The 25,649-nt window shown below is 41.8% G+C and overlaps 2 protein-coding genes across 3 annotated transcripts in view; one reads left to right on the top strand and one right to left on the bottom strand.

Moving 5' to 3' along the window:
* Window positions 1-5,578, bottom strand: part of ABCC4 (ATP binding cassette subfamily C member 4) — a 252,819-nt gene extending 247,241 nt beyond the window's left edge. The window contains exon 1 of the mRNA XM_007667967.4: window positions 5,557-5,578. The gene's annotated coding sequence lies outside the window, so the exon portion shown is untranslated. The remainder of the gene's footprint in view (window positions 1-5,556) is intronic.
* A 173-nt stretch (window positions 5,579-5,751) lies between these two features.
* CLDN10 (claudin 10) overlaps window positions 5,752-25,649 on the top strand; it is a 143,890-nt gene continuing 123,992 nt past the window's right edge. The window contains exons 1-2 of one of the 2 annotated variants that reach the window (XM_029073371.2): window positions 5,752-5,840; window positions 7,015-7,017. The gene's annotated coding sequence lies outside the window, so the exon portion shown is untranslated. The remainder of the gene's footprint in view (window positions 5,841-7,014; window positions 7,018-25,649) is intronic. The other variant, XM_029073372.2, reaches the window with a different exon arrangement.

Raw genomic sequence — 25,649 nt, 5'->3', positions numbered from 1 at the left:
TCTTTTATCATTTCCCTTTTCTTGTGATTCCCTTTCCCCTGGCGTTTGATCCTTCCTTCCCTTGTCTTTTTGGGTCATTGATTTTCAGTTTTTCTTTAATTTTCTGCTTTTTGTTGCTTTCCCTCACTAAAGCTCCTTACTTTTATCCTCTTTATTTTTCTTTTTGATCCTAAGAGCAATAGTAATTAGTAAACACTATGTGCAGAACACCATGCTAAGCCCTGGTAGTATGTAGGGTGAATTAGATATGGTCCTTGTTCCTCAGGGGCTCACATTCTAAGAATGAAGGTTGGGAGAAGTGACTGGAAAGACATGTCATGAATGATGAGGCACGAAAATGCAACATAGGTGTATTTATTTATCTAAGCAGCATGGATGAGTGGATAGAGCACAGGCCTCAGAGTCAGAAGGACCTGAGTTCTAACCCTGGCTCTGCCATTTGTCTGCTGTGTGACCTTGGACAAGTCACTTAATTTCTCTGTGCCTCAATTACCTCATCTGTGAAATGAGGATTAAGACTGAGACCTATGAGGGACAGGGACTGTGTCCAACCTCATTACAGTGCCTAGCACCATAGTAAGCACCTAATAAATGTCAAAATAAATCAATAGAATAAAAACAAAATCAGTAGGGTATGGTGGCTAGAGGAGCAGAATTTCAGACTCCTAGCTCAGAATTCAGGGCACACCTTTAGCAATAGTAACCACTATAGAAGCCATCAGCCTTCCTGGGGTTTTGTGACCTTCCTCCCCCAACCCAAAACACACACCCCACCTTCTCATTGTTCATTTTCTATCTCCTCCTTTACCCCATCTTTTCTTTTCTCTTTTCCTTTTTCCTCTACCAAGGCCCCACCTCCCTTCTATTCAGCCTGTCAAGCAGAGTACAGGTCACTGGCCAGTTTGCCTGACCTGTGAGAGATACGGTTCACTAAAAGCCCTGCTGTCCTTTGAAACCAGTGAAGTCCAAAATCCCTGAACGTTGACCTGAGCCCTGAGGGGAATGATTAGCTCTGAGACACCTCTGCTCCTGCAAAAGAGACCGAACTGCCTGGTCTTCAGCAGTGCCTCTCTCAGAGTATTTCTCATTTCATTTCTGTCCAACTCTCTCGGCCCTGTAGGACTACTAAAACCACCAGAGAGTCCACACCTTCACAAAGAAACATAGTCCTCCCTGACCTGCTGGCTACCACCATTTGTGGTAGTGAGCTCCTACTGTATGCTAAGCACTGGGGTAGATACAACATACAAGAATCTGTCCAACAATGGGCTCAGAGTCTAAGTTGGAGGGAGAGGGGGCACTGAATCTCCATTTTATAGATGAGGAAACTGAGGCACAGTGACTTACCCAAAGTCACACTGCAGGCAATCAATGGTATTCATTATTATCATCAACAATAATAATAATAATTATGGTACCTGTTAAGCACTTACTATGGGCAAAGCACTCTAAGCACTGGGGAAGTTACAAGTTAATCAGTTTGGACGCAGCCCCTATCCAACATGGGGCTCACAGTATAATTAGGAGGGAATAGGATTTAATCCCCGTGTTACAGATGAGGTAACAGACATAGATTGGTTAAGTGACTTGTCCAAGGTCACAAAGCAGACATGTGGCAGAGCTAGAATTTGAACCCAGGTCCTCCGATTCCCAAACCTCTGTTCTTTTCCACTAGACCACAGTGCTTCTCAAGCTTACCTCAATAAGTACTCAGCACTTGGGACAATACAACAGGATTGTTAGTCTCTGCCCACAACAGGCTTACAGTCTAGGAGACAGACACTGATGCAATTACCACAAATATAGTGTAAATAATACAATATAGCACAAGTAAACTACAGATATGTACATAAGTGCTGTAGGACGAATACCCACTGATGGAGCTAGGATAAGAATCCAGGTCCTCTGACTCCCAGGCCTGTGCTTTTTCCACTAGGCCATGCTGCCTCTCACTATACTAGCCCTATTTGTCTCATTGCCACCATCCCCTTTCTCCCTTCATTCAGCCTGCTCCTTTAAACAAAGTTCAGCACTGGGGTACATGATAAGCTTGGACAATAAGAGCTCTGATGTCAAAAATCAGCAGATAGCCTAAAGTAAAGACAAAATATCTCACGTTAGGTGAGCGGTCATGCTCTTTGGGTTCTGTCCTATCAGCCTGCTCGACAGGGTCCCGCCTCAAGCCTTTGGCGTGGTAATACTGAAACCCTTTCCCACTGCCATCGCAGCAGTCTCCAGTGCAACACCAGCACAGCTGAACTGGGCCTGTGGGGCAGTGGGTGGGGGTTTCCAACACAGTTGATGATGGGATTTGTTAAGCGCTTCTTAGGTGCCAAACTATACTAAACACAGGGCTAGATGCAAGATAGGTCAGACAAAGTACCTGCCCAACATGGGGCTCACTGTGTAAGTGGGAGACAGAAGAGGTATTGACTCTCCATTTTACAGATGAAGAAACTGAGGCATAAAGAAGTGACCCGTCCAAGGTCCCAGAGCAGGCAAGTGGCAGAACTGGGATTAGAACCCAGGTCCTCCGACTCCCAGGTTTGTGCTCTTTCCCTTAGGCCACACTGCATCTCTAGCAGTTATAAACGAGTCATCTGATCAGGCTGCACTCCTCCATTCATGATCCAGAAAAGCCAGTTCTAGCATGAGTCGCTGGCCATGGTTGCTGCCAGGGCCTGGTGACCACTGCCATGTCACCGTGAGCCTACCATTATGCTTTAAGGGGCCACTGAGAAAGACCTGTAAAGAGGACCAGGAAAAGTATTTGCTCTGCATTTATGTGTTTTTGTATCTGTCCATGTCAGCATCTGTTTGTGGGCTTCTATCTCTGTGTATGTCACACCTGCCTCAATTTCTCCCTTTGTCCCCCCTGCCTCTTCTCCCCTCTCTCTGCCTTTACTATTTCCCTCCCTTTCTGTTACTCTGGCTAATTTCCTGTTGCTCCTTTTCAGCTCTGTCCTCTGAGACCCTGTGCTCCTTGGCCCCCATTAAACTGGCCAAAATCAGGTCACCGTATCCCAGTCAAACTCTTTCCCTTTCGGTTACATAACAGTGCCTTCATGTTGTTTTTCTAACCTGGTCCATCTCATGGGAAGACTGCTGATTAACAGGTAGACCGATCTGTGTCTGCTGCAGGGTGGAGAAGCTAACTCAGAACTGCCACTTCCTGAATTAAAATGGCACACCTGGTAGTCTGAAAGGCAGTTTACAAAAGGGTCTAATTTACTTGCAAGGTAATTACTGCAAGAGAAAAATCTGGTTCGTGAATGTCGGAATCCCAAATAAAACATGATGTAAAGAGAATATTGTATTCCACTCAATCTCTTTTATCCTTGGGTAAAATTTCTTATAAAACCTTACCCTTATTTTATTTTGTATTTCCTTAAAGATACGTAAAGCACTACCTAATGTTTCTAATACACACACACACATATTCAATCCCCTTCCCTCACCCCCCCCCCCCTTATCTGGGTCTGTGTTCAATGTAAATAAAGTTAACAGCTGAGATAGGTCAAGGAAAAGAAATTTAAAAGTAAGTACTATAAGTGAAGGGCAGCTAGGGACAGAATTGACCTTAAGAGAGACTGACCAAAGCACCATCTACAATATCTATGTATAGCTGTGGTACAAGAACACTGCAGAAGCAGAGAGGTGAGACCCAGAAGAAACGTGATCACAAATAGAACCCTTTCACTGCCTAAATAGCAAGAGTTTGGTGAGATCATTTGGGTGATTTAAAGTATATAATATAATTTGGCAGAGAATAAAATGATTCATTAAATATCATCCTTTATCTTCTTTTGTCTTTAACAGTATATGTTATGCACTTACTATGCTCCAGACACTGTACGAAGCTCTAGGGAAGATACCAGCTAATCAGGTTGGACACAGTCCATGACTCACATGGGGCTCACAGCACTAATTCCCACTTTACCAGTGAGATAACTGAGGCACAGGAGAGTTAAGGGACTTATCCAAGGTAACACAGAAGAGAAGTGATGGAGTGGGTATTAGAACCCAGGCCTTTTTGACTCCCAGGCCTGTGTTTTATACACTAGGCCACCTGCTTCTCCGTTAAGGTCAGTGATAATTCTGACAAGATGGTCTGCCAAGACTGAAGTGCCATGAGGCTGGGTTGACCAAAAAAAAAAAAAAGTGAATCATAACACAGCTTCATCAATTTGAAATCAAGGGTCGAGAAAGAAGACATTTTTAATTATTATCTGCATTTCTCATTAAAGAACAGTAGGTATATCTAATTAGACAAGGAAGAACAGTTGCTTCAAGGTACATACTATTTTGAAAAATATTTGCTTTAAATGGTCTTACTGAATGAGAAAATGCGATTACTGCAGATCTGGATCATGATATAACAAAGAATGACCAGGAATAAAAACCAAATGAATTACTGAATTGTATGAAAGTGCTTCTGTAATAATTAATCAATAGTAAAATAATAATAATAGTAAATACTTACCATATGCCAAGAACTGGGATAGATAAAAGATAATTAGGTAGGACACAGTTCCTGTCCAATAAGGGGCTCTAGGTCTGAGAAGGAGTGAATAGATATTGAATTCCCAAATTACAGATGACAAACCAGAAGCACAGTGATGGTAAGTGACTTATCTAAGTTCACATAGAAGACAAGTGATGGAGGCTGGATTAGAACCCAGGTCATCTGACTTCCAGACTCCATTAGGACATGCTATATTATATTGAGCACTGGGAAGTACAAAGCAAATTAATATTCAAAATAAAGAAGGCTAAGCAGCAGCATGGACTTCTGAAAAAAGCACATGCCTAGGAGCCAGGGGACCTGGGTTCTAATCCTGACTCCACCTCTTATGTGCTGTGTAACCTTGGGCAAGTCAGTTAACTTCTCTGTATATCACGTCCCTCCTTGGCTAAATAGGGATTCAATGGCTGTTCTCCCTCCTACTTGGACTATGAGACCCATGTGGGACCTGATGATCTCATACTTATCCCAGCACTAAGTGTCATACAAATACCATTATTATTAGCAGTAATAAAACCCAGTAAGTTAGCAGTAAAAATAGCATTATTATTAGCAGTAAAAAAACCCAATGTGAGATAATATAAAACAAGTAGGAGGCTTCACACTCTGGAGGGCCCTCCATACAAAGTCTTTGACTACAAACTGCTACAGCTACCACAGATTTGGAAAATTCTGAAGGTTTCCTAGGTTTAGGGTTGGGCCCTTTTGGAGTGAGAAGTTTTTAGAAACAGGAAATTCTGTCAAGGAGGCTAAATCAGCTTCCAAACCTATTCATTTTAGAACTGAGAATTTTTAGACCCTTATTCACGCCCCCCCCACCCAGTCCCACAGCACTTACCTACATATCTGTAATTTACTTACATTAATGTCTTTCCCCATTAAAATGTAAACTCCTCAGGGGCAGGGAATGTGTCTACTTATTCTTATATTGTACTCTCCCAAAAGCTTAATACAGTGCTGTGAACACAGTAAGCACTCAATAAATACAACCAAGTGATAGAAAATACAATTGAATGAACATAAATGCTTACCTGACAACAGAAACTAGTGGAGAAAACGTTCGGACCCCTACTGGAAGTGGAACTTAAGTCCTCGATCTGAAATGGAAGCAGGAAACTTTACATTTACTGCACCTGCTGCCTATGTTACTAATTTCAACAAGCTAGAAGCTTCTATTTCCCAGAATCCACTGGAAATGAGAGCTAAACAGCAAGCCAGTCAGACCCTTTAAATTCTACACAGCAAAACCTTAGTTTTGTTTTTTGTGTGGACTTACCCTCTGAAAAGGTCTTGGGTTTTCCACTCCATGTGCTAAGTGAGTACACATGCTCAGAACTTTGTGTGAGAAAGTGTATTTATTATTTGTGTATGTATTAAAGCCTGTATATCTAGTTGTATTTAAGCATTCTGGTTTAGTTTGTGTTTTTCATTTCCTGTGCATTAAACTAAACTTCTTTACCTAAGTACTGAGAGCTTGAGAGCTCTTTGGAGGTAGTGCAGAGTTTTCTTTGGTTCTTCACCTACATAACAGGGTTGTCACTTTTTCAGAAAATTCCTTGGGATTGTAATTACTGTTTTATGGCCTAGCACCTTGATCTTAAGCGTTTTAGGAGCTTGTTATCTAACCCACTTACTGTATTATGCTTACCACAGAGATAAGGAAAATGACTCCACAACAATTGGGGAATGTTTAATGGGCTGAGTAATCTCCCAAACAATGAACTGTTGGTAAACATGGGCACTACTTACATCAATGATTACTCAATTGTCTTTTTAATCTGTTGAAATGTAAATTTCTTGAAAACAGGAACTAATCAAAACTATTTAAACATCATAGTTAAATACATCCCGAGTTCCTGGCACCCTATCCTCTCAAATATTGAATGATAATAATAATGTTGGTATTTGTTAAGCGCTTATTATGCACAGAGCACTGTTCTAAGCACTGGGGTAGATACAGGGTAATCAAGGCATCCCACGCGTGGCTCAGTGGAAGGAGTACGGGCTTTGGAGGCAGAGGTCATGGGTTCGAATCCCGGCTTGGCCACTTGTCAGCTGTGTGAGTTTGGGCAAGTCACTTAACTTATTGGTGCCTCAGTTACCTCATCTGTAAAATGGGGATTGACTGTGAGCCCCACGTGGGACAACATGATGACCCTATGTTTACCCCAGCGCTTAGAATAGAGCTCGGCACATAGTAAGCGCTTAACAAATACCCACATTATTATTATTAATGTCCATTTTACAGATGAGGTAACTGAGGCCCAGAGAAGTTGTGACTTGACCACAGTCACACAGCTGGCAGAGTTGGAATTCAAACCTCTGACCTCTGACTCCCAAGCCCATGCTCTTTCCACTGAGCCAATATTTTTAAACCAGATCCTTAAAGCAAAATATCCCTCTTGACTGTGAGCTCCTTTTGAGCAGGGAATGTGTCTACCAATTTTGTTATACTCTTCCAAGAGTTTAGTCCAGTCCTCTGCACACAGCAAGTGCTCAAATACCATTGATGTTTTATCATGGTTTGACAATTACTAATTGGACTAAAAACTATCTGCTTTTTTTCCATTCCCCCACCCACAAAACTGGCCAAACTATTTTTAAACTGATCCAGTTTTTGTAGTCTTTGGCATGCAAAACTACTTCGGGTTGACAAGGTTTGCCAGTGTTTTTTCCACCGAGGCTTCTTGATAAGGCAACCCTTGCTCTCAGTGCTTTTTCCTGAGCACTATCATCTAATCTGTATCTTGCAAATCACCCAGTTTTGGGTGTCTTCTCCCAAACAGGAAGTAGGGAAGGATTTGGGGGGATCCCTGCAGGATGTGACTTGGGCTCTACCAATTTAACCCTGACTGGAGCCTCATTGAATGCCATGATTGGGCACATGCCCCCCTTCTAGAGCTTTTCAATCTATTGAATATAGTGCTTACTATGTTGAGGGCACTGTACTGAGCACTTGGGGCATATAACAATATAGCTGACATGTTCTCTGCCCCCAATGAGCTTAAAGTCTAGAGGAGCATTTTGCTATAAGGATCTGGTTTAAAAGTATTGGGAAGCACATTACAATGGCATCACTCAAAATTTGAGTGCATAGGGTGCCAGAAACTGGGGGTTTATTTAAATATGTATGAATATTCCTGGTCTCAAGACATATAAATAAATTACTGATATGTACATAAGTGCTATGGGGGGGGGGTGAATAAAAGGAACAAGTCAGGGTGATGGGAGAGGAGTGGGAAGAGAGGTAATGAGGATTTAGTCAGGGAAGGCATCTTGGAGGAGATATGCTGTAAGTCTTTGAAGGGGGAGAGAGTAATTGTCCTTTTTTATTGGGTAGCTGTCTCTCTTGTTAAGGGGTTGTGCCCCTCCCAGTGTCAGCAGCCAAGTTGCTCAGCCTGGGATATTGGATCAGGGTGGAACACCTGGAACCAATGCTTCTTTAGCTCGGATTGAAGAGAGGAGTAGTTTTAGTAGAGCTATAGCACCTGCTTCTTATGTAGTTAAGATCCATTAACACCCACTTTCTTCTCTGTCAGATAATTTGTTCTTAGACAACGCCCCCCAATCCAGGGTTAGCTGCACCTCATCACTTTCTGCCACCAACAGATTTTATAGTATTTCCCCACAACCCTCCCCCAACTATTCCTAACCTTAGTTATCTTTACAACGAAATGGGCAGAGAGTAATTTAACGCTGCCTTTAGTAATTTGTGGTTTTCTTTTTCCCAACTAACCTAGTTAGAATTTCATTTCAGAGGATTTGGAATAGTTTATGAAGCAAACATGCTTCAGAACTCTGTTAGGGAGCGTATTCTAATAGGAAAACATGGGATGAAGAGTGGAACATGTGTTATTTTTTTGGTTCACCGTAGACTTACTGTGACACTGATAAATTTCCTCAACCTCTGTGTGGTTTCATTGCTTTACCCTCACAGAGGGAGAAAAATAGTTAAGCACTAAGGTGGATACAAGATAATCAAGTTAGACACAGTCCCTGTCCCACATTAAGCTAACAATCTAAGTAGGAGGGAGAACAGATATTGAATTCCTACTTTATAGATGAGGAAACTGAGGCATAGAGAAGTAAGTGACTTGCCAAAGGTCACATGGCAGACAGGAGACAGAGGCAGGATTTAAACCCAGCTCCTTTGACTCCCAGGCCTGTCTTCTTTCTTCTAGTCCACATTCCTTCAAGGAATAAAAAGACTATCTTAAAGACTGTATGCTCATTGAAAGTAATGTTAAGTATTAAGTATTTTGGAATTTTTTATCATAGGTATGTTTTAATAACATGTAATTTCAAGAAAATAGAATGACCTTATAGTATTTCATAACTAGCATTTTTTATATGAATGTTGTGAGAATAATGAAAATAACAGTATTTATTAAGCACGTGCTATGAACCACTTAGTTCAGTGCTGGGATATACAAGATAATCAGGTCAGATGCTATTTCTGTCCTACACAGGACTCACAGTCTAAGTAGAAGGGAGAACAGGTATTGAATCCCAATTTTACAGATGAGGAAACTGAGGGCATGTCAAGTGAAGTGACTTGCCTAAAGTCACACAGCAGGCAAGTAGCAGAACTGGGACTAGAACCCAGGTCTTCTAATTCCCAGGCCAAGGCTTTTTCCATAATGGAATTTTTATTCTGGCCTTCTGATATGTTTTTCAATCAGTGGCATTTGTTGCGAGCCAACTGAGTGCACTTATCTGTATTAAGCACTTTAGTGAATCCAGCAGTAGCTAAATGCACCTTCTCAAGGTGTTCAAAGATGAATGGGTGAACCAGACTTAACTTACAAATAGTGAAATCCAGGGTAAGGGTAAAGGTATAACAAAAGAATCCAAATAGTCCTAGTTAATAATAATAATAATGGTATTAAGTGCTTACTATGTGCAGAGCACTGTTCTAAGTGCTGGGGTAGATCTAATCTTTCTCCTCCCTGGAATCACTTTGTGCCTAAAAAAACTTCAGGTGCCTTTTTTCCTTGCAGGAGGTTGAAAAAAGTTGGTTTTCAATGGAGGAAAGAAAGATGGGATGCTTGTATTTTGTTGTGGGATTTTTTAAGTGGCCACAGCCTTTTGTTTGTGAATGGAAAGTTGTCATAATACTTGAGAGCAAGTAGAAACTCCATGCACAAATATTCTTAGTACTTTTAAGGGGCCTTATTCTAATCTGTCTAAATCAGAGGTGAAATGTAACTAGTAAATAGTTTTGAGGAGAGGGAATATAAGCATTTCTATCTTAAAATTGAGAATTAATTATGGAAATTCAAGCCTAGTGCTAGGTAAAAGACAATACTCAATTTATCTTATACCTAATTGTATTGTGTGTTTTCTTCCTTAAGTTAGTCCTTCAACCAAATCAAAATTAATGCCACAGATTCCACTCAATGTTAGTAGTATTCTTAGATGTCTGTGAAAGATAGTCCCTATTGAATGACTGGGCTTTTTCAGCTCTCTAGAACATATGCAGTATGTAAGTAGACTCATAGAGTATCCAAAACCTTTCCAAGTAGTGACATTGCTTTCCAATCTATTAATTCTTTTGCTGAAGTTGAACTGTACATCTATTTTTGGGAGGAGGGGATAGCTTTCCATGGAGATTTGAATATTTTCTTTACCCTTCTCTGTGCCCCAAGGCTGTGATGGATTCTCTTATCTGGTACTCAGGACACTCCCAAACTTTCAAAATTCAGTCCCTCCACTTTTTCCTTTAAATTTTTAATTGGGCAAACATCCCCAAACCACTCATATTTTCAAGCCAGCATGGACGTGCCACTCCATGGGGTATCCTGAATGAGCCAGCCATCTGACATGGCTGAACAGTACAGGTATGCATTCATGCACTGGTTGAGATGTATCACCTAACCAAATTTGGGTGCTTTAGTTACTGCACTGGGGTCATTAGAAAGTGCTTTCTTGGTAATTCTGTTGCATAATATGTTCAGAATTTTTTTTTGTTTGTATTACCTTCATGTTAAAAATCAGTTTTAATTACTGAGAAGCAGCATGGCTTAGTGGAAAGAGTGTGGGCCTGGGAGTCAGAGGACTGGTGTTCTAATCGCAGTTTTGCCACTTGTCTGCTGTATAACTGTGGGCAAGTCACTTGTCTTCTCTGTGCTTTAGTTACCCCCATCTGCAAAATGGGGATTAAATCCTATTCCTTCTTACTTAAACTGTGAGCCCCATCTGGGACAGCAACTGTGTCCACCTAACTAATTTGAATTGACCCTAGCACACAGAATAGTGCTTGGTAACTTGTAAGTGCTTAATAAGTTTCATTATTATTATTGGTTTTTTAAATTTTTTTAAATTTCTGCCTTTCTGGACTTTTGGGCTAGGCATGGCTACTGCCCAATATTAGCCACCATATTAAAGAATTGAGCAGACAGATGCTCCCTTGTTCTCCTCCCTCTATTCCCTATACCAACAGTTTGCAGTTCCTGAGTTTACTATGCGATGTCTTTGTTCCATTGGGGGAAACGTTAATGTAACTGGTAAGAAAAATATGTACTGCAGTGAATGAAGCCTTGTGAATCCCTTAAATCCAGACATCAAGAAAACCCAGGGACTAGATCCAAAAAAGTTGCAAATGCACAACAGATTCCTGAGCATTCAAATTTTGGAACTTATGGAAGAACACAACAGGGCCCTCCAGCAACAGTTCCTGTTACAAGGAACAGTCCAATGGCAGATGGATTTGCTTAGAGTTCCTATCTACTTTGATGGCTATAAAATGTAAAAACCCACAACATCTCCAAAATGTAGAGAATACTGACTTGTGACAATGATTCTAAGATTTTTAAATGAAGGGTGATTCCTCCCAAGCACAATTGGAAGGAATTCTTAAAAGGTGTGTGTGTGTTATCAATGGGATTTGAGTGCTTACTGTGTGCAGAGCATAATAATAAAAGCTTGGAAGAGTAACATACAAGTAGAATTGGTAAATATGTTCCCTGCTCACAATGAGCTTACAGTTTAGAGGATGAGCTTACAAACTAGAGGAAATGAGGAGGTTAAAGGAGGTCATGGAGAGGTCTTTCCCGCTAGACAGTGAGCTCGTTGTGAGCAGGGAATGTGTCTGTTGTTATAGTGTACTCTCCTAAGTGCTTAGTACAGTGCTTTGCACAGGGTAAGTGCTCAATAAATACAGTTGAATGAATGGGGATCAGTAGAGAGGAGAGCAAGTCTCTTGTAGGGAGGAAGATTGAGATTTCTTAGGAACTGACATTTTAGAATTTATGGAGTTGTAAATTATAAATTGTCACTTGGGTAGAATAACTGATAGGTATTTGGACAGCACAGTAGGGAGGGATAAGATGGGGGTGATGGACCTTTATTAGAGAGGGATTTGTCATGAGGATCAGTCATCTAGGAGGAAAACAGAAAAGAATGAGTATCCAAATATTTCCCCTTTAAAATCAGAGTCTCATCTGAAACACGGAACACATCAACTCAAGAGAAACTGAGTAAATAGTGAGAAGGGGAAGGCCATACTTATTAACTTGATGTGGGTTGGGAATAATAATAGTAAGTGCTTAACAAATACCATTATTATGTGCCGGGCACTGTTCTAAGCTCTGGGATGGATGCAAGCAGATCTGTGTGACTTATCATGTTGTGTTCTCCCAAGAGCTTAGTTCAGTGCTCTGCACACAGTAAGTACTCAGTAAACACAATTGACACTGACTAAAAGAAAATTACACAGGAAATATTGAAGATAACAAAGGAATTTGTATTCCTTTTACTAGACAATTTTAGTTCCCAAAAAGAAAAAAGAGCGGAAAGGAAAGAATCCCAAGGGTCCATTGTTTAAGGTTCAAAGTCTTTCCAGGTTCAGTTTCTGCCTTTTGGTATCTTTACCTCTTTCCCGTCTCTGAATTCAAGGAAATGGATGCTAAATTTACCTGATTCCCTAAAAGGGTTTTCAATACTTTACAGCTAGCGATAACACCTCTAGCTCCTCTGGTTTCAAAAGCAACCCTTCCTCAAGGGTCAGCTTTGTCTTTTATTTGCTTTGGAATTGTTTCTTCACTTTGCAAGCAAGTGGGCTTGCTCATGTATTAATGATTAGAACGGTCTTCAGTGGAGCACACACAAGGCCATTCCTTATTTGGCACTCAGAATGTTTCAAGTCATGGTGGGGAGGGAGGGGGAGGATAGAGGAGGGACAGTTGAATGGGTGCCTTAGAGTTCCCTGGCCAGGTAGTCAGAACATTTAAGAGCTTTTTCCTGCCATTGAACCTCACTGAGGGCATTAGCACGACAGAGCCAGAAGGGTTTTTCTTCACTGACTTCCCCAAAGACTAAATGCTGTTCTCTTGTCTAGACACTCTACTTGGATGGTGAATATTCTTTCCTGCATTCAATTGAATTTGTCCAGGGATAATTACCATTTAGCTTTTTAAAGGATTTAGGCTGGATTTAATTTTAAAATATTAGCATGATTTTATTATTTTTCATGAACAGTTGCCTTTTTGTTTTTGTTCTTTGCAGTAACTTCTTAGCGCCTTACAAACAGCTCATTTTTCTCTTCAGATTTTTCCTTTGGCAATCACAAGGCACTTAAAGCTCTGCATTGTTTCCCACACGAAGGGAGTTATCTTTCTGTATGAGTTTTGGAGAATGTAGACTTGATCACATGGAAATAGATTGGAGAATCATGGCATTGGGGTGACTTCAATAGGAAGTTCAGGGGGAGAGAGTCCTTTTGGGCTGTTCTGATGTGTTTTGTACTTTGGAGGTCGAGTGACTAGTAGGCTTGTGTGTGGCCAGTGCTGAATAGAAAGGTCAGCCAATGTTCTAGTAAATCACATCCAAGAGAGCTGGCTTGGGGCCCAGGAGAATAGCACGCTCCTTCTTCCATTCCATAACGGGCACCTTGGCAGAAACTTCTTCCAGCAATAGATGGTTCTCTTAACTTTGGGGTATAAAGAGCCTCAGATATCTTCTTAAATATCCTTCTGAGAAATCAATCAGGGGAATTTGACTACTTAGTGGGTTCAGTGCACTGTACTAAGCACTAAGTACATGGGCGTGGCTTAGTGGAAAGAGCATGGCCTTGGGAGCAGAAGTGGTGGGTTCTATTCCCAGCTTCGCCACTTGTCTGCTGTGTGTCCTTGAGCAAGTCACTTCTCTGTGCCTCAGTTCTCATCTGTAAAATGGAGATTTAAAGTGTAAGCCCCATGTGGGACAACCTGATTATCCCGTATCTATCCCAGAGCTTAGAGTGCTTAGTAAGCGCTTAACAAATACCATTATTATTATTACAGTACTCTGGGAAAGTAGAAATATAGTGCCATAAGCAAGAAGTTGGTACCATGAAAACTGTCATATCAAATTAGCCCAAGAAGTCAAAATGGAGGTGGCTTGCACCATGCCCTGAAACTTTGGGTTTATTTGGGGATGGGGTATATCTTGAGAATTGATCTAGTTATGTCATGATATGCCTCTTCCATGCAAAATTCTCCCAGGGTGCCAAGCATCAGAGTAGGACTTACCCACCCTTCCTAGATTTTCCAATAAGCCCAGCCCATCACAAAGCACCACAAGGTAGTGATCCATGATGCTAGGTAGGACCCAGAACATCAGTAGAATCTGAAATCCCCAGACCAGAAGAAGTAGGCTTTCTAAGCTTTTTGAAGGCTGGGGACATATGCTTTACTTCTGCTGTGCTCTCCCAAGTTCTTAGTACATTTAGTTCATTTAGGAAGTGTTCAATAAATGCTATTGATACCACCATAGAGCAAGAACAAGGAAACATCATTGCCTGTGGATAAAACATGGACCCGGGTGTCAGAAGAACTGGCTTTTAATCCTGGCTCCACAGCTTGCCTTCTGTGTGATCCTGGATAAGTCATTTAACTTCTCAGGGTCTTTGTTCCTACAGTGGCAAAATGGGAATTCCATGACTGTCTTCTTCCTATTTAGACTGTGGGATTGGGTCTGTCTCTGGCCTGATTATCTTGAATCTACTCCATCTCATGAGCTCCAACTGAGATCTTGCTCAGCCTGGACTCCCACAGGCTTCTAAAGATTTGCCTCTGACTCCTGCTCCCCTGGGATGAGATCCAAGGATACACCCCACCCACTGAGCAGCCATAATTAACTGGGAGCTCCTACTGGGGAGGCACTGAAAAATTCTAAGTGAAAACCTTCCTCCTTGCCAATATGTCACGAGCCCTGGGGCCTGTCCTATGGCTTCCAAACCAGCCCCTCCACCTGAGCTGGGAAAATTCCTTATACTAACAGACCTCAATGGTCAGGAGTATCCTAACTGGTCCAGTACATCTGAGATGGATCCTAATCAAAATTAATGACCAGGAATTTCTAGATGGGGTATACAGGGGAAGCAGTGGCTCAGTGGAAAGAGCCAGGGCTTGGGAGTCAGAGGTCATGGGTTCAAATTCCAGCTCTGCCACCTGTCAGCTGTGTGACTTTGGGCAAGTGACTTGACTTCTCTGGGCTTCAGTTACCTCATCTGTAAAATGGAGATTAAGACTGTGAGCCTCACGTGGGACAACCTGATTATCCTGTACCTACCCCAGCGCTCACAACAGTGCTCTGCACATAGTAAGCACTTAAATACCAACATTATTATTATTTTGTGACAAGTACAGAAAGAAATCAAACCACTTTAGTCTAAAAGGGCTAAATGTGTATACACGCACACATACACACATTGCTACCCAATTGACTATTCTGCGCCAGGTTCATGCAGTTGGTCCCAAGCAGAAGGAGTTTGAGAAGTTCCAGCTGCCCTCGACCCATTGTCCTGGCTCCAGTCTTAGGTGGCTCCCGGCAGCTGCCGCAGGTCTCTCAGATGGCTTTGCTGCCATGCAGCAGTCAGTTCTTTTTCCCCCTTTAACCACTCATGGCAGTTGCTTGGGGGGTGTTGCACTGGGGGTCCTGCTTCACTGCTCCAATTGCTTGCTGTCTCAAGCATGTTACCAGGCAAAACCAGGGGAGATGGCTATGGCTTCCTCCACCCTGCCCCCACACCCACCCCACAGGTTGTCTTTTCAAGAAGCATCCAGCAGTCTTTCTCTTTTCTGACAGCAAGCCTCCTACTCCTCAACAAGACAATTCAATTTCTCCTCACACTGCTCAGCAAGACAATTCACTTTCTCCTCACACTGCTCAGCAAGATAAGTCAGTTCCTCTTCAAATTGCTCCTTTGATATTGTTGTTTCTTGGGTCAAAAAACAGTCCTTATGAAATGGCTCCTTGTTACAAGATGGATTCACTCCTGCTCACCAAACACCTGAGCTTCAAACAATGCTTTACACACAGTAAGTGCTTAACACATACCATTAAAAAAAAATATTTCTACATGGTTGCTGAGGTCATTCACTATAACAACTGCTGCTGCTGGACTTAGCTCTTCTATCTAGTGTGCAGCATTGACAAAACCTATCAGCAGCAGCAACCAGTGGAGCTCCTACCTAACCCCACAGCATTTATGTGCAAACTTTAAATTGTGTATTATAAATTATTCATATCGATCTCCCCCTCTAGACTGTAAGCTCATTATGGTCAGGGAATGAGTCTGCTAATTCTATTGTACTCTCCCAAGGGCTTAGTACAGTGCTCTGCACATAAGTACTCAATAAATATGAGTCGTGTCTACAAAGAACCTAATCTACCTTGAGATCCAGAGGACCCTTTCAGAAGGCCTTGAGGGGCTTCCTCCTGTCAATCAAACAGTGGTATTTATGGAGTGCTTATTGTGTGTTTGGAACACTGTACAATAGATTGGTGGACATGATTCCTGCTTACAAGGAGCTTACAGTCTGGTGGGGGAAGCAGCAAAGTGTGTAAGGGTTTGTATGTAATTGCTGTGGGACTGGAGATGGGTTCAGTATCAATGTGCTTAAAGGTCAAATGAATAGGCAACACAGAATGGAAGGTGAGTAGGGTGGGAAAAAGACTTATTGGGAAAATGTGTTTTTAATAAGACTTTGAAGATGGGGAGAGTTGTGGCCTCTTGGACTTGAAGGATGAGGGAGCTTGAGGCCAGAGGGAGGATGTGGGCAAGGGGTCAGCAGCAAGACAGACAAGGCTGGGAAACAGTAAGGAGGTTGGCGTTAAAGTGTCCAGGCTGGGTTGTATAGGAGATGGAGGAAGGAGGTGTGATCTACTTCCACTATGGTATGACTCGAGGCCACAGAGGACGGACACTGCCCCTCCTTTGTACTCTGCATTGTCCCTGACCAAGCTAGGTTCCCCACACCGGTAGGAGAAATTTCCAGGAAGATCTAGAACAGACCTCTTGCTCAGCAGGACACTGTCCCAGAGGAAAGCTATTTTTTAAAAATTTAAGTGATCAGTCACTTTTCTGATATCATTAGGAACATAGCCTGTTTTCAAGAGGGGAATTGGGCAAAGAAGCGGTTTTTAGAGAAGTTAATCAAACCTCTGGAGCCTGAAAGAAAGGGAAGACTCTGACCTGCTTAGAACAGTGCTTGGCACTTATAAACTGAAGCAGAAGGAAGTGGGTACTCTGGTTGAGGCCAAAGACCAAAGGGAAATGCTAAGGAGAGTACAGTAGACCAGCCTGTCAGGACTGTTAGGAATCCTAGCCTTAGCTTCAAAATGAGGGTAAGATTAGGGAGTGTATATTTATCACCAAATGTGGTTTAAGATTCTGTTGTACTTTTTCTGTCAAACCCTCTGTACTTAGTAATAGAGAAGTAGTGTAGCCTAGCAGAAAGAGCACAGGCCTGGTAGTCAAAAGAACATGGATTCTAATTCTAGCTCTGCCACTTATCATCTGTATGGCCTTGGACAAGTCACTTCTCTGTTTCAGTTCCCTTATCTGTAAAATGGGACTGTGAGCCCTATGTGGGACAAGCACTGCATCCAACCCAATTTTCTTGTGTCCACCTGAGAAATTTAGTGCACTTCCTGGCACTAAGGTATGCTAGAGGAGTAAAGCGTATGGGTTGGGCTGTAGTAGGAAAGCAGTGGGATAAGGTAGGGTGTGAGCTGATTGTGTGCTTTGAAGTTGGTGGTAAGGAGTGGTAACTTGTGAATAATAACAAATGTGTAAATATATCTGTATTATCTGAAGTTTTAGGTTGTGGTAGGCAGGGTTGTATTTTTTCCTAGCTAGTTACAGATTTGTTCTCAACCAATTTTGTTTTTTTTTAAAAACTGAGATAAATATCAAACCACTCTAGTCTTTCCTCATATGCCAGGTTTTCCATTCATTGAATGATTGGGGTTCAAGGCTACATGAGGAGCTGTCTGAGGCCTTGGTATCAAGCGATGGTATTTATTAAGCATTTGCTGTATGCAGAGGACAGTACCAAATCCTTGGAAGAATATGGTTCAACAGAGTTGGTAGACACTCTCCCTGCCCACAAAGAGCTTGCAGTCTGGAGAAGTTCCCCTTCCCTGCCCACTAAAGGAAAACAACCCCCCACAGGAAGAGCACAGGGTAGACAAAGGCTCTTGGGCAATGCTTAGACTGTCTTGGGTGGCCCGTGGTTTGAGCCATGGAAATTGGCCTGAAGCAGTAAAGTGCCCAAAGACTGCTCACTGCAAATTCTTACACAGAGTTTTGTTGGCTGCATTTTAACCGGTTCTTTTACTGTTCTGATTAGTCTTGTTGTTCTTAATGCCTGTCCACCCTCATTTAGATTGTGACTCTTTGGGGAGCCAAAGATTGGGTGCTTAGCATAGTGTCTTATGCATGAAGATAATGATAGTGACACCTATCTGTAAGGGTCTGCTAATAAACATCCAAAAGTAAATGGAAGAAATGTTTGGATTAAAATGTCACTGGAGTGTTCTGAAGACTCTCAGGGCACCTCACCTGACCAGGATGAGAAAAGTGATCAGAAAATGGATAAGAATGTGTTAGCTTTACAACCAGGGCAGGTGACAACAATGAGTGGCTTTATTCTCACAGATTGGCTAAATAATGAGAAATATCCATCATATTAGAAAACACCATTGTTGGTGAATTTCACCTTCAAATGTGTGTGTTGGGGATAGGGGTAGGGACTTAAAAGGTCAGTCCCAGCCACATTGTGCACACACAATTTCATTCCCCCCAGCCCCTGTCGTATGGTCATGTTTGTAGCTCCTGGTGGTGTTTTTCTCTTTTGCCCCTTCTTCATTCCATACAAAGGTTTTATGATGGTCATGTTTAATGTCTGTAGCTCCTGGTGGTGTTTTCTCTTTTGCCTCTGCTCTTCATTCCATACAAAGGTTTTATGAAGTCCCTCCTTTTTTTTAATAGCAGTGCACCATGCTGATCTGTTCTTAGCAGACCAGTTATCAGCTGGGATGCCCATTGTTTGAAGCTTGGTTTTATCATGTCCTTGAAGCATTTCCTCTGTACTCCTTGTTTCCACTTCCCCAATTTCAAATGTTCCAATGTTCCATATGGAACATCCTGCCATACTTTATTCTCCTCAAGTGTCCCACCTAATGCTAACACACCTAATGTGTTAAGATGAGCATAACTTCAATGCTAAGAGACCATGTTCCACAGCTTCATTGTAGGTGATCTTGTCTTGCTTGATATTAAGTATAGCCCCTAAATGCCACTACTGGAACTGCTCCACAAATTGAATGTGGCATCTGTGTGGGGTTCAGGTTTCACAGTCCTAGAGAGGTTGAACAACACTGCTATTGTAGACACTTTTAGTGTAGTCTTAAGTCTAATACTATGTTGCTGCTTTGCTGTTCATCAGATTCCCAAAGATTTACAGGCCTTCTTGATTCATTTTCTACTTCCTCGTCTATCATCATGCTGTTGGTCAGTATGTTGCTTAAGTAGCAGGATTCTGTAACAACTTTTAGCTATGTGTTGCCCAAATGAATTTTTGGATGGCTCTCATGGTGCAGGCTGATCTTTCACATCAGTTTTCTTTACACTTGTCAGTGCTTGACTGAAGCAGTGTACAATCCTTTGCATTTCCTCTTAGGTTTGGGCCTCTAGGACACATTCCTTGGCATACAGCAAGCAATTTTTGATTGACTGTTTCTAGGATTTTTGGATGATGTTCGAAGTCTGTTGAGGTGTAAATTTCCAAGAGGGGCGGAAGCGTAGTATAACATCTGCATCGAGCTCTCTTGTTGCATCCTCCAACTTGGCTGCCCAGAGAAGCAGCATAATCTAGTGGATAGAGAACAGACCTGGGAATAAAAAGGACTTGGGTCCTACTCCCAACTCAACCACTTGTTTGCTATGTGACCTTGGGCAAGTCACTTAAATTCTTTGTGCCTGTTACCTTATCTATAAAATGGGGACTAAGACGGTGGGCCCCATGTGTGACATGGACTGTGTCTAACCAGATTAGCTTGTAACTACCCCAGTGCTTAGTATAGTGATGCCACATAAGCGTGTAACAAAACCACTTTAAAAAAATGTTTAGCAGAACTGGTTCCAGTGTCTATCCCAGGTTTAATTCACTGTTAATGGGGAGTGGACCAGAAAGTTGACCAGGCCAACCATTCTGCCATGAAGTATTCTCAGAATATTTGTGAACTTTTCAGGGCAGTCAGATTTGCTTAGTAACTTCCAAGGCCTGTATCTGCCCATGGTCTCAGAAATAGATATTAGGTTCTTTTGGACATGTAAAATGACTCTTCTGGAACAGCTGATCCTAGAACCAACCAAGAAAAGCAATATTGGATTAACTCTGAGAAGTAGACAGGTCCTAATTATGAGGTATATGGAGGAGAGGCACTCTGAAATAGTAGCCACAACTAGATATTTAACATTCTTGTGGTGACCCATAATAACAAACATAAAGCTATTTAATTTTAAGAAAGGAAACTATGAAAATATGTGTCCCTTAAGCTGAAAAGAGTGATTTAAAAAAAAAAGTGACAAAAGTCTGGGGGGTAATAAATGCCAACTTAAAGACCCAGTTAAATGTGTGCCATGGACAAAAATGCCACCATCATTACTGTTACAGAAGAAAGGTGAAAAGTCAATCAGTGGAATTCTTGAGAACTTTCTTTATGTGGAACACTACTGAGCACTTGGGAGAGTACAACAGAGTCTATAGACAGGTTCCTTGCCCACAGTGAGCTTACACTCTAGTGGGGGGAGAAAGTAAAATAAATGAATTATGGCTATGTACAACTGGTGTAGGGCAGAGTGTTGAGTGAAAGGCAAGTGCAAGAAGGATACAGATCTGTGGGTATAACTGTTGCAGAAAGGAGAGGGAATAGGGGAAAATTGGGCTCAATCAGACAAAGCCTCTTGGAGGTGATGTTTTGAAGATGGGAAGAGTGGTAGCTTGACCTGGAACTCCATCTCCCTCCATAAAGAGAGGATATGAGGAAGGGGTCTGTGAGGAGATGGGCAAGATGAAGGCACTGTGAACAAACTGGAACTAGGGGAGCAAAGTGTGTGAGTAGAAAGTCAATGAGATAAAGTCGGAGGGGGAGAACTGATTAAGTGCTTTAAAGCCTATTGTAAGGAGTTTCTGTTTGAGGAGTGGATGGACAACCACTGGAGGTTCTTGAGGAATGGGGAAAGATGGACTTGACTTTTTTTTTTCCTTAGAAAAATGATCCAGGAAGCAGAATGAAGAATGGGGAGAGACAGAAGGCGGAGAGGTTAGGGAGAAGGCTGATGCAGTAGCCAAGGTGGGATGAGTGAGTACTTGGATCAGTGTAGTAGCAAGTATGGATGGAAAGGAAAGAGTGGATTTCAGCAGTGTTGTTTCAGCAAGGTAGAACTGACAAGATTTGGTGACAAATTGAATATATGGGTTGAATGAGAGAGATGATTGAGGATAAGCCCAAGGTTAAGGGACTGTGAGACAGGGAGGATAGTGACATTCTGTTATGGAATAGTGATGAAAGATTGTGATGTTTGTTGGAGTATTTCACTACTCACAATTGCTGGCAAGATTCTAGCTAGTATAAGATTATGCAGTTAGTCTTAGTTGAGAGCTGAGTGTGTTCAAAACATCCACAAGGTCCTGTTAAGGTTTTCAAAGGAAAATTTCAGATGAAGAAAACTTTCAGATGAGTAGCAGTTTGGTCTAGGGGATAGAGCATGGGCCTGGGAGTCAAGGACCTGGCTTCTAATCCTGGCTCCACTACTTGTCTGCTGTGTGACCTTGGGCAAGGAATTTCACTTCTCTGTACATCAGTTTCCTCATCTATAAAATGAGGATTAAGACTGTGTGCTTCATGTGGGATAAGGACTATGTCCAATTGGATTAGCTTGTATTTACCCCAGCACTAAGTACACTAGGTACTAGGTGCTTGTCATATAGTAAATACTTAACAGATATTTAAAAAAAAAAAGTGATGTCTGTCAAGTTTCATTGCTAGGACTGCTTTTGTTTAATATCTTCATAAACAATCAGGCAGAAGAAATTTCAGTAAAATCTCAGTTCTCAGATACCACTAAGGTCTTCCAGGAAACACAGTGCCTTGTGGATGGAAATTAACTGTAGGAAGATGCCATAAAGCTGAGTGACTGGTGCTAAAAAAAAAAAAAAAAAATTTGAGCTTCAGTGTGAGCAAGTGCAAAGTCATACATCTAGAGAAAAAGCAGTTCAAAATACAACTAAATGATGGCCTCTGTACTATTAGTCACAACTCAGGAAATAGACTGCTGAGTCATTGTTGTCTGTTCTTTTAAATCATTAGTGCAATATGTGCAAGAGTGAAAAGGCCAACTGAGTGGTGTCTCCTCAGGAAGAAGATAGAACCAAACAAAGGCAGTTTCAACCTTGCATAAAACCAAATTGTGCACTCACTGCTTGCAGTTCTAGGAGCAGTGATTTAGGAAAGATCTAACTGAGCTGGAGAAGATAAGGAGAAGGACAACAGGGGGACAGGAGACTGGAGAAAGTTCTGTATGAGGATGCATTTCTTAAGAGAACTAGGCAAAGGGGGGACATGTCTAGTCTACAAAATCCTGAAGGATATTGCTAGGACAAACCTGGAATTGTTAATTCCATAATCCCAGGATGAGGTTGTAGAATAGTAGGCAAAAAACCCACAAAATGAAAAAACTTAAAATTTCTGTAGCAAATGGGTGGCCAGTAGTAGAAAATATGGAATAAAAGATAGAGGAATGCAACAACAAAACTTCAGAAACACTAAACAGAAACCAAGTGGTTAACAGGAATGATAAAGCATCACTATATTTTGTCCAGTTACAAAGACTTCGGAACTGAGAACCTGTGTGAAGACCTGGATTGTTGTTAATAATACTAATAAAATAATTGTGGTATTTGTTTGAGAAACAGCATGGCCTAGTGGAAAAAAGCACCAGCCTGGGAGTCAGAGGAGCTGGTTTATAATTCCATTCTGCTACGTGTCTGCTGTGTGACCTGGGCAAGTCACTGAACTTCTCTGTGCCTCAGTTTCTCATCTGAAAAGTAGGGATTCAGTATCTGCTCTCCCTCCTAGACTGTGAGTCCCAGTGAACTCCCTTGATCATCTTATATCTAGACCCCAGACTTAATATAGTGCTTGGCACAGAGTAAGTGAATCACAAAAACTATTATAATTATTAAAGCACTTGGTGAGTCAAACACTACTGAGCACTAGTGTAGATGAAGGTATTCAGATTAGTCACTGTCCTTGTGGCACATGAGACTCATAGCCTAAGAAGGAGGGGAAAAGGTTTTGAAATCCCCATTTTACTGATGAGGAAGCTGAGGCACAGAGAAAGTAAGTGATTTGTCTGAGTTCTCACAGAAGGCCTATGGTAGAGTGAGAGTTTGATCCCAGGTCCCCTGATTCACAGGTCCATGCTCATTACACTAGGTTATGCTGCTCCCCATGATGTGGTATAGGTGATTTGCAAAGTGTTACTCAAACTCTCTCAACCCTGTCAGTAATTTTCCTACTGCAGCAAATGAATGAGAGGGCAGGGGAGAGCCTGAAACTGTGTGAGGAGATTTAGCTTCTTATGAAGGGACACAGGAAGCCAGAGGAGAGTTTCAGAGAGCTGGAGTGTGTATGTCCTTGAACTGTTTCAAAGAGATGATTCATGCAGTGGCATTAAATTCTCGTATCTGCCCCAGAAGCTGCCAATCCTCCTTGAAGGGAGTCACACAATTCTCCCTTTAACCCCATAATGCACCCAAGTGAAGGAAGGAATATAGGAGGGGAGGGTGTTGCCTTTCCCTTTTGTGTTCAGAAAACACACGTTTTCCCTGATTGAAGCCAAGAATGAGACCTGTTGTCCTTGTTTCTCCACCTTCAGATTAGTTTCTGGGAGAAATAAGAGTTTGCACTTATTGCTCTTTAGGGAAGGTAAGCTGTAGCCTATTCAAAGAAACTTTTGTTTTTGAACCAAAGGCCCCTTCAGTACCCCTTGCCAAGACCTAGGATCAGGCTTTAATTGAGGAGCTAAATTATCAGGTTTCACAAAGGTCCCAGCTTTGTTCAGGCTAAGCATTGTCTTGTTCTCTCAAGGAAGGTGAAATTGCATTCCAACTCTCCATTTGCTTTCTCTCTAGTGAAATGTACTGGCTTATGCAGACTAGCTGGTCATGATACAACCTCTGTGGTCTTTGTAGTAGAAAATCATTCTAACAAAATTGACTGTGGTGGAATGCTGGGTTCATTTCTCCTTGGGTTGGAAACATCAGTATTAATGCTGGTGTGACAGTATGGATTTGCTGTCTACATTTCTAGCCCAGAGGAGTGGAATGTATTTACCCATCAGCAGGGTTTGTGCCTGGCTTGAAGGAAAATTTGTCCAACTCCTAAAACTGCCATGCCATGTTGACAGTAAGTTAACAAAGGATAATGAAGACCTACCATAATGGCACTTGAAGGTAGTAGTATATGGTTTAAATGCTTATTCTGTGCCAGAAATTAGTTTTTCAGCCACTGCTTTCTCCCAACCCCCAAACCTTCTGTTAGTTGGTCAGGTGCCTACCTCAGTTGTGTAGATCTCTACTGCTTGAGAGAATCAAAATATCTCTTTCCCAAGCCCCTTCTTCAGCCACTCAGTGAGATGATCTCTATTTTAAACCAAGAAATATGGAGGAGAAAGCAGGAAACAATGTAGAAAAAGAAAAAGTGAAATATAGTATAATATACACTGTATATAATATGAACAGTCAGGATAGATGGCTGGATACTTTCAAAAACTAAGAATTGTTTTCCAAGGGTTCTAGAGCATCAGTTGAAGTACTGAATAGTGTTTTTTTCCCCATAATTGGCTTTTCCCAACAAGGGACTGGGGACTTAAGGAGATGAGTATCCTTGTCTTTTTCTAGGTGAGAAAACTGCAGCACATAGTCAAGTGACTTTCCAGGGTTTCCCCAACCCTTCAGTGGCAATTCTGACACTTGAACCCTACTCTCCTACACTACTGTGTGATGTTGAGCTGCTCTCACTTCTCTGGTGTACAACCAGTGGCCTGTTTAAACAGGAATGGTTGGCCTTCTACCTCTGATAAGTAAAGGAAAGTCAGAAAAAGAATTGAATCTAGCAGAGAAGGGAAATAACCGAGGTCAGGGGAGCTGAGTTATACAAGGATGACAGCTAACAAAGTCTGACACAATAGAGATGGTTAAGAGAACTCAATTGATAGAAATTGCTGAGCACCTCCAGTGTGTGGAGACCATTATATCAAGGGCTTGGGAGACTACAGTAGAATTAGTTGGTATGAGTGGATCAGCTTCCTGGTGGATATGCACACCACCACTTTCCAAATAATGTCCACACTTCAGAAAGGGCCAGGTTTTATTGGGCTGGATGTTTGCATTTTTATAATTCAATAAATCACTTTAGATAAAATGGCTTGTAAATCAAAATCTTAGTTTTTCAAGCAAAAAATAACCTCTCAGAGTGTACAAGACCTTCTCCATTTGTAAGTCTTTTAGCTTTGATCAATATGGAAGTGTACTGGAAGTAGAGAGCCCAAGTGTCCTCCAAGACCACCTCACTTTTGCATTGCTGCATTGCCACTACCTAAAGGGGAGACCCTCATTTCCTTTCATTAACAGACTCAATCACCTTGCCCCCTCCCTCACCTTGCTACTCTCCTACTACAACCCAGCCCACACAATTGGCTCCTCTAATGCCAACCTACTCACTGTACCTCGATTTCACATGGCTTCCCATCTCTCACCCATTTCCTGCCTCTGACCTGGAACACTCTCTC

This window comes from Ornithorhynchus anatinus, chromosome 10 (assembly GCF_004115215.2).
Source record: "Ornithorhynchus anatinus isolate Pmale09 chromosome 10, mOrnAna1.pri.v4, whole genome shotgun sequence".
In the NCBI taxonomy this organism is placed as follows: Eukaryota; Metazoa; Chordata; class Mammalia; order Monotremata; family Ornithorhynchidae; genus Ornithorhynchus; species Ornithorhynchus anatinus.
Note: the sequence above shows the minus strand (reverse complement) of the source record. Positions and strands in the feature narration are given on the sequence as shown.